Source organism: Bombus pascuorum, unplaced genomic scaffold, assembly GCF_905332965.1.
Source record: "Bombus pascuorum unplaced genomic scaffold, iyBomPasc1.1, whole genome shotgun sequence".
In the NCBI taxonomy this organism is placed as follows: domain Eukaryota; kingdom Metazoa; phylum Arthropoda; class Insecta; order Hymenoptera; family Apidae; genus Bombus; species Bombus pascuorum.
This window is the reverse complement of record NW_026869739.1, coordinates 616,154-625,510: the sequence shown is the minus strand read 5'-3', so window position 1 is coordinate 625,510 and position 9,357 is coordinate 616,154.

Here is a 9,357-nt window from a genome sequence, read left to right as displayed (position 1 = left end):
TAACTGTTACTAATAAACCCAATTTTTTTTACTGAATCTTTGATTATCATTTGAAATTACGTGACATTTTTGGCGATCCGTGCCAGGATCCATTCGCTTCAGTGTAAACGAAATTACGATTTCGGCGTACGCGCGTCATTGAAGATCGAAGGATCAGCTGTTAAGGTTATTCGGTGTATGTGGAATTAAAGAAATGCGTGGTAAATTGTAAGGTATTGACAGTATATATATTGTGACTAATAAAGTACAAAATGTGAATACAATGTAAGCGGATCCAGATCCTTTCGCTAGCAACGTTACTCTTAGACTAAAGGAACCGCCGAAAACCAACGTCGCACGTGTACCGCTTATGGTCTGTCATCGACGCATTCTTTTGTCTACGCGCTATCAATGACCTTAGCGCTTGAGAAACCGAAGACCAGATGTAGAGTTTTCTCAGATGCGACGATCACTTCAACATCAGCGAACTACTGCGAATCTTCGGTGCTACGAAGCCCTGCAGCAACTTTCGACGTTCCACCACGGTGAAACTAGACGAAAGGACTACGGTCAGCGCAGAGCAAGCCTACGAATAAGATTCGGAATCTACAGTGCTGGACAAAAGTATTGGCACAGCAAGATTGTTATGATACAAATGCTTATAACTATTAAACAAATTGATTTAAACAAAAAACTTTTTGACGTATTTATTTATTATCTATCCTAGTTTATTACATAACAAGAGCAACAATATAAATAAAATAATACGCAAAATAATAACAAAAATATATTTTTTGAACATTTTATGGGTGGACAAAAGTATTGGCACAGTAGAATATTTACGCTTATAACTAATTACATAATAAACTTCTAATATTTTGTTGGCAGTCCTTTTCTTTTAAGGACTTCCTTTAATCTTCTGGGCATCGAGTGGACTAATTTTTTAGTGAATTCAGGTACAATATTGCTCCATTCCTGCAGAAGAACTTTCTTCAGTTCAGACTTGCTTGTGATATTATGTTTCCTAATTCTTTTTTCCAATTCGTTCCACACGTGCTCAATGGGATTCATATCGGGACTTTGAGGTGGTGTGTTTAATGTGTGGGCAGTATTATATATTATCCACTGACGAACAATATACGCCATATGTTTAGGATCTCGATCCTGCTGAAAATAGAAATCCCTGGGGAGGTTTAATTTTTGAGTACTTTTCAAAAGATTTTGCTTGAGTATATTTAAATATACATATTTATCCATTATCTCATCAATGAATATAAGTTCTCCTACACCCGATGATGCCATACATCCCCACACCATTAAACCACCACCCCCATGTTTCATGGTGGCTTGCAGATTCAGTTCGTCCATCTCTGTGTTGGGTTTTCGCCATACTAATATTCTGCCGTCAGATTTAAAAATATTAAACTTACTTTCATCTGAAAACATGATCTTTTCCCAAAAATCAGTATCTTTCGTAACAAACTCTTTCGCGAATTCCACTCTTTTCTTTTGGTTTATTTTACTGATGTAGGGCTTTCTTCGTGCTGCACGGGCAGAATAACCGGCATCCTTCAATACCCTACGTACAGTTTTGGTACTTACTTCTTTTTCACACTCAGCTTTTAACGGATCCAAAAACTAATTCGACTGAAATTGCTTCGATGTTAAAAGCTGAGTGTGAAAAAGAAGTAAGTACCAAAACTGTACGTAGGGTATTGAAGGATGCCGGTTATTCTGCCCGTGCAGCACGAAGAAAGCCCTACATCAGTAAAATAAACCAAAAGAAAAGAGTGGAATTCGCGAAAGAGTTTGTTACGAAAGATACTGATTTTTGGGAAAAGATCATGTTTTCAGATGAAAGTAAGTTTAATATTTTTAAATCTGACGGCAGAATATTAGTATGGCGAAAACCCAACACAGAGATGGACGAACTGAATCTGCAAGCCACCATGAAACATGGGGGTGGTGGTTTAATGGTGTGGGGATGTATGGCATCATCGGGTGTAGGAGAACTTATATTCATTGATGAGATAATGGATAAATATGTATATTTAAATATACTCAAGCAAAATCTTTTGAAAAGTACTCAAAAATTAAACCTCCCCAGGGATTTCTATTTTCAGCAGGATCGAGATCCTAAACATATGGCGTATATTGTTCGTCAGTGGATAATATATAATACTGCCCACACATTAAACACACCACCTCAAAGTCCCGATATGAATCCCATTGAGCACGTGTGGAACGAATTGGAAAAAAGAATTAGGAAACATAATATCACAAGCAAGTCTGAACTGAAGAAAGTTCTTCTGCAGGAATGGAGCAATATTGTACCTGAATTCACTAAAAAATTAGTCCACTCGATGCCCAGAAGATTAAAGGAAGTCCTTAAAAGAAAAGGACTGCCAACAAAATATTAGAAGTTTATTATGTAATTAGTTATAAGCGTAAATATTCTACTGTGCCAATACTTTTGTCCACCCATAAAATGTTCAAAAAATATATTTTTGTTATTATTTTGCGTATTATTTTATTTATATTGTTGCTCTTGTTATGTAATAAACTAGGATAGATAATAAATAAATACGTCAAAAAGTTTTTTGTTTAAATCAATTTGTTTAATAGTTATAAGCATTTGTATCATAACAATCTTGCTGTGCCAATACTTTTGTCCAGCACTGTAGAACCAACCAGAGAGGAAACATCCCAGAGACTCCTCAACGGGCATAGCTGCTACGGTAAGCTGGAAATCTAGATTCATTTGTACATTACCGTACAGAGAAACCAAGCTTCCGAAACGTTTCGAGTTCAACTAGCAATGATAGTTCAGACCCAGTAAACTTAACTAGAATCATGTGCTCACCAAGAGAAGATAAAACCGAAACTATTAATACTGCCTCCGCAACCGGAGGTACGGATAATTCAACACGTGTCATACTCGAGCAAATCGAACTTCTTGCGCGACGAATGGAACAAACATAACGGATAACCGACAGTGAAAATAAGAAGCGTATAGCGGAGATAGAACTATTAGGCAAAAATATCTCCAAAATAATAGGACACGACGTTACCAACGAATCAGGCTCCCTTATTACGGCGGATGAATCTAGCACCAGCAATGTTCGGAGAAAACGACCACCTGTAATACCTAACGAAACGGACGATATGGACAGTCAGGAAGAAGCAGTAAATTGTGACATTAATTGTGACAACCCCAAGTACAATGCAAAACAGAAATGGAGAATAGTTATTGACTTTAGAAAACTAAACGAACTGACTGACCAAGACGACTATCCATTACCCGACATAGAAGACATATTAAGCCAACTGGGAGACACGAAATTCTTCTCAGCACTTGATCTATCATCCGGTTTTCATCAAATCCCTATGGACGAAAACTCAAAGAAATACAGTGCTTTCTCAACACCGCAAGGACATTTCCAATTGAAAAACGCACCAGCAACATTCCAAAGAATGATGGATACAGCATTACGCGGATTAATTAATAAACATTGTTATGTATATTTAGACGACATTATTATATTTCAAAGCACTATTCAAAAACATAATGAAAATTTAGCCATAGTATTATAAAGACTAAGAGAATTAGGACTAAAAATCCAACCAGATAAATGTGAATTTCTAAAACCAGAACTCGAATATTTAGGACACATAGTAATATCAGAAGGAGTAAAACCTAATCTTAAGAAAATAGAAGCAGTCGAAAGTTTTAATATTCCTAGAACCCTATCGAAGTCAAATCATTCTTAGGACTCGTAGGATACTACCGGAAATTTATACGTAACTTCTCTAAAATAGCCAAACCCCTGACGGACCTAAACAAAAAAGACACTAACTTCCACTGGACGGACAAACAACAGAACAGTTTCGATACACTCAAACAAAAACTTTGTCAAGCACCTGTTCTGTCATACCCAGATTTCTCTAAAACATTCGTATTAACGACAGACGCTAGTAATGAAGGACTAGGAGCCGTATTATCACAAGACGGACACCCGTGCTGTTACATGTCTCGAACGCTAAACCCTCCAGAAAAAAATTATACGACTACAGAAAAAGAATTATTAGCTATCGTATGGGCATTGAAACGACTACGACAATATTTGTTAGGACGAAAATTTATTATTAGAATAGACCATCAGGCTTTGAAATGGTTGAATAATTGCAAAGACCCATCGTGTAGATGCGATGGAGACTAAAGTTAGAAGAATACGAATACACAATCGAACATGTTAAAGGCAAAGAAAACCCAGTCGCGGATAGCTTATCTAAAATTCACGCGATTCAAAAAGTAGAAACTCCTGAAGGAACAGTAGTCTTAGATTTCTTACAACATTTTACAAAATGGAAAAAGACATCAGATATCCCAAAACGATTAGAAATAAAACCTAACGATCAATCCTTCTATCAGTTAACTAAAACAGAATTAGGAGAGTTCGACGAGGCAGTGTGGTTACGGAAAATCGACAATATATTACGAAATAACAAGAAAGTAGGTATAGGAGACAACACGTTTGCAGAATTAGAAAAGAACCAGATCAAACTCATGCTTCTATATTTCAATGATACCCGATACCCTGTCACTTTTGCGTGGGACCCAATTCAAGAATTAACCGAGGAAGAGATAGAAAAAATAATTCAGGAAAATCATAACGGTACGATAGGACATTTAGGGATACAAAAGACATACCAAAGAATAAAAGAACGATATAAAATTCCATATTTATTAAATAAAGTCGAAGAGTTTATAAAGAGATGTGAAGCTTGTCAAAAGGAGAAATTGACGCGGGTTAGACCAAAAGAAGTACCAATAATATCTGACACGCGATTACAACCTAACGACAAAATCGCCATGGACATCATAGGACTTATGACCAAAACTAAGAAAGGGAATCAATTCATACTCTCGATACATGACGAACTGACAAAATACTTGGTCCTAGTACCACTAAAAACACAACAGACAGAATCCATAATAAGTGCACTCTTAGAACACTACATTTACATATTTTCTGCACCCAAAACAATTCTAACAGACCAGGGACAAAACTTCATTAGCGAACTCATGTTAAAATTCGAAGAGGCATTTAAGATTAAACACATTAAAACCACTAGCTTCCACCCTCAATCGAATGGATCTCTAGAAAGGGCACATGCCGTAGTAAAAGATTTAATCCGTACAAGTCTGCATGATAATAATAATAAAGAATGGGATGAGATATTAAACTTCATATGTTTGGGTTATAACACAGCCGTACACGAAGGTACCCGATTTTCACCTTTTAAACTAACATTCAGTAGAGACGCAAACCTACCATCAGCAATCGCGAAAACTTCGAATTTAACTTACAATGATATGTTCTCACTCTGGCAAAAGCAGTTAAATAAATATTTAGATATCGCGAGAAAAACATTAATAAACAGTAAGAAACGATACCTTCGAGACCAAAAGAGAAAGATAGTTCGAATTCAAACGGTATTTAAAGAAGGAGATTTTGTATTAATCCATAATGATCACAAAAGAAACAAATTGGACACTGAATGGTTAGGATCATACAGAATCCACTCTGTAAAAACCCCTTATTACGACATCTTAATTGATAATATTATAAAGAAAATACACGGTAATCGTTTAAAACCTTACTTTCCAGGCCGACACTCCTCCTTGCTGGAATAATATCTCTAAAAACTCTGTATTCATAGAAAACATAAAAAAGGGATATTTGTATAGCGATATTGCCAATATTATTGTAGGATTAGACACCAGCGGCATACACGAGCAAATAAGCATGATAGAGTTACATAAATCGACAATAAACTCACGCGCAATCAGCGATTGACTCCAGTAGTCGAACATCAGATCTATTTAACTTCAGGTCTTTCATCTATGAACACTGATATCGAACATCTGGACAGACTTTGTAAAGAACGAGCCGGAACCACTATATGCAAACAAACAATACCAATCCATGACAAAAACTCGAGAACCGATTGTAACAGCGAAATAATAAACTTCAAACCTCATATCGAATATTGCCAAATAACTGTGTTTAAGATTGAAGACATTAGCTTTATACCGCTCAGAACTAGCAACAGCAACAGCAACTAGCGATACCGGCAAACTCGATAGAAATAGACACAATTTGCCAAACAAAACACACCTTGCAAAAACTCGACAAGCCCTCTATCATAAAAGCTAACACTTCCTGCGATATATTGTACAAAGATGAACACATGCGTATAGGCGAGACAAAAAACGAAATCAAGTACGAAATCAAAACCAAAACCAAAACCCTAGCGCTCAAAACAAACGATAGCTTTACTCATTTGTTAGACAAACTCGAACGAACACCAAAGGTAATAGATAATCTACTAGGCTATAAGACCACGATCGATAAAATAGGCGACCAGATAAAAACCCTTAATTTCGAACACAGAATCAAAAGCATACAGTATTGGGGGCTAACCACGCTCCAGATATTAGGGTACATAGCGTTAAGCATGCTAGGTTTATACGGATTAAACAAGATAGGAGTATTTATGTGCATCAAAAAATGTATACCGAATAGTTTATGTATTAATTTATTTTGCTGCCGAAATGAAACCGTAATCAAGAACCACAATGCTACATCCCCACCAGCACCAAGCGTCCCGGTCGCAACATCCAACATCTACCTACCTATCTATCTATTAAAAAGTTTATTTTTGAGTGATGTTACGCCACGAGGCTTGCCATAGGCCGTATTTCTAACCGTCGCTCGCGGTACTACAACGTTGCAGACAGATCGTCTTATAGGACCTGCGAGATGTATACAATGTAGCGACAAGCGCATATTTATCATCAAGCGTCGAATTCTAGAAATGTCGATTTCGATCCGTTATTTTATCCACACATAGAAGATGGCATACGTGATCATAGGCGCGAACGGTGGCGTGACCCGAGCGTTGTGGGGATCGTTTCTCAGAGAAGACAAAAAAAAGATCGAAGGGCAATCAGTCTCATTTGAAGATTCAAATAACATTCATCGAGAGGTTCTGACGTATAAAATTAAAGTCGCTTAGTCTAACGAATTCGTCGAGAGATATCGTAAAGTCGAGTCGAATTTCTGTAACACATTAATTGTATTCATCGCTAAATAATTTGTGACTTTTTTATTATTATATTAATTAATTCAGTGTTAAACTCATTTCAACTACCTCTGTTATATTGACCGAAACAGGGGAACGACTAATTCGCGGAGTCGATTATCCGAATCGTAGCGAGAATTTACGCCTCTCGCTGACGTATTTCCCTCGCGAACGCGTTTCTCAATGAACGGTCATAACAAGTCAAATGAGAAATTTTTTCTCATATGTTATATTTCGTGAGAGATGATTTAGGCGTATACGAAAATTCTTGTTGTAAATTTAGTGAAATCATTCTTCTAACTGTATTGCATTGGAAACTTTTTTGATATCGATTAATAGCGCTCCGACGCATAGACTGGCCTTTCGTATTTGATATACATCGAATAATACATATGAATAATACATATGATATACATATGAATAATATAAAATATTAATTTGACAATTTATAGAAACTGTTGAAGAGCCGTCTATAAATTTTTCGATAAATATTCACTTTTCATCACAAAATGTCAAATTAATATTTTATATTATTCCACAAATATATATAGTCTAAATGTTTGCTTTAAAATAAATAATGAATGCGATAGTTGTGCTTCTAATCTATGTCAGAGTTTTCTTAGAGCATTCACGTTACCATCATAAAAACTAAAAACCATGTTCCAATATTTTTATTGTTATATTGGCTATTATTTAAGGCTCGAAGAAATGATATATTTCGGAAACCCACCTGGTAAGTAGAAAGTCCACTTTTCCAATGATCACCTGGTAAATATGAAATATGAATAAATCTCTAGCTATATAAATTTTGAATATATCAATAAGGTTTGCCCTTTTTTTAAACACATCTGGTTGCTTGCCTATTCGCTTTTCGATACCATAGCTTTGCTTTCAAAGAAACTTCTCAAATATTATGATTGCTGCTGGATAATTTCGAGTTATACAAAGAAGGTGAAAGCATTGGTAATGAGTATCGTCAATTTTTCTTTTTAAATGAACTCTCGATCACCATATTGCCGTATTTTAACCGTTTTCAAACACGAGGCTAGAACAGTTTTTGAGTAACAGAATCATTCCAACAATCGAAGAAGAACTTTCAGAGAACTGGAAATATTAAATTAAAGTGATACTTGGGTATATTTTGTGTGTATAGTACGTATACTGCGTGTACTGTGCGCGGTTTTATTAGCTACATTTATTATAAAATGTATACATTTGCAGAACTTTTAGACATGTACTTTTGCTATGGTACAGTAGTCAACAATAGCGCAATAACGCAAAGTTTATGCGCCGAAAAATATCCCGATAGGATTATACCCATCGCAAAGGTATTTTACAAAATAGACCAACGATCGCGAGATACCGATACGTTAAAATTTGCGAAATGCATGCAAGAAAATTATGAAGAAAAAATTTTTGCAAATGGACGAGTTGGAAAAATTCAACGCACCATCACGTTCTACCAATGTAGTGTAATGCACTTGACCAGCTGTTTTGGAAACGGGTGGACCAGTCGAAGAGGACCTGTGCTTTAGCCTGTTCGGTCCCCAGATTTAAATCCTCTTACTACTAGAGACACATAAAGACACAATACAGCAAAATTTTAAAAGGAGAGTCAGGCTCTGTTTACAAGAAAACGGGGACATATAGAACATCTTATTGTAATTTTTTGTATTTACTGTGGACACTCACGATCGGGACAATTGCGGTGCGTATGTGATTTTGCTGTGGATACTCGCAGAGGCAAAGGATTACAGAAATACAGGAAACTTTAATCTTCTCTATTCGGACATTTCATAGGGCGATTCTCGATATGCTCTTATGGATTTTCACCAGTAAGCAGGTTTAATGCTCAATCTACCATTTTTTTTTTTTTTTTTTTTTTTTTTTGTAAAATGTCGCAAGGGATTGTTTACATTTTTGAGTACCATGGTCCTTTTTATGGCTTGTAAGAAGTAAGCTGCCGCTCATGTGTCGTTCTGATTGAGAATCACTGTGCGCTCCGCTGCATAGACTGACCCTTCATTCGTATAAGGAGCATTACTCACGTGCAGGGTATTTTTAACTGTCAATATTAAAAAAAATGTCAAAAACGCAATTCTTCTATTCTTGATTTTCGTTTTATCTCGGAGTCAAGAATCATCCCTTAAATATTCGGAAACCTGTAGCCGGACACCCTGTATACATAGATCAGTATTGTCTTTTTCTCAGGATCGGGCTTGCTAGCTA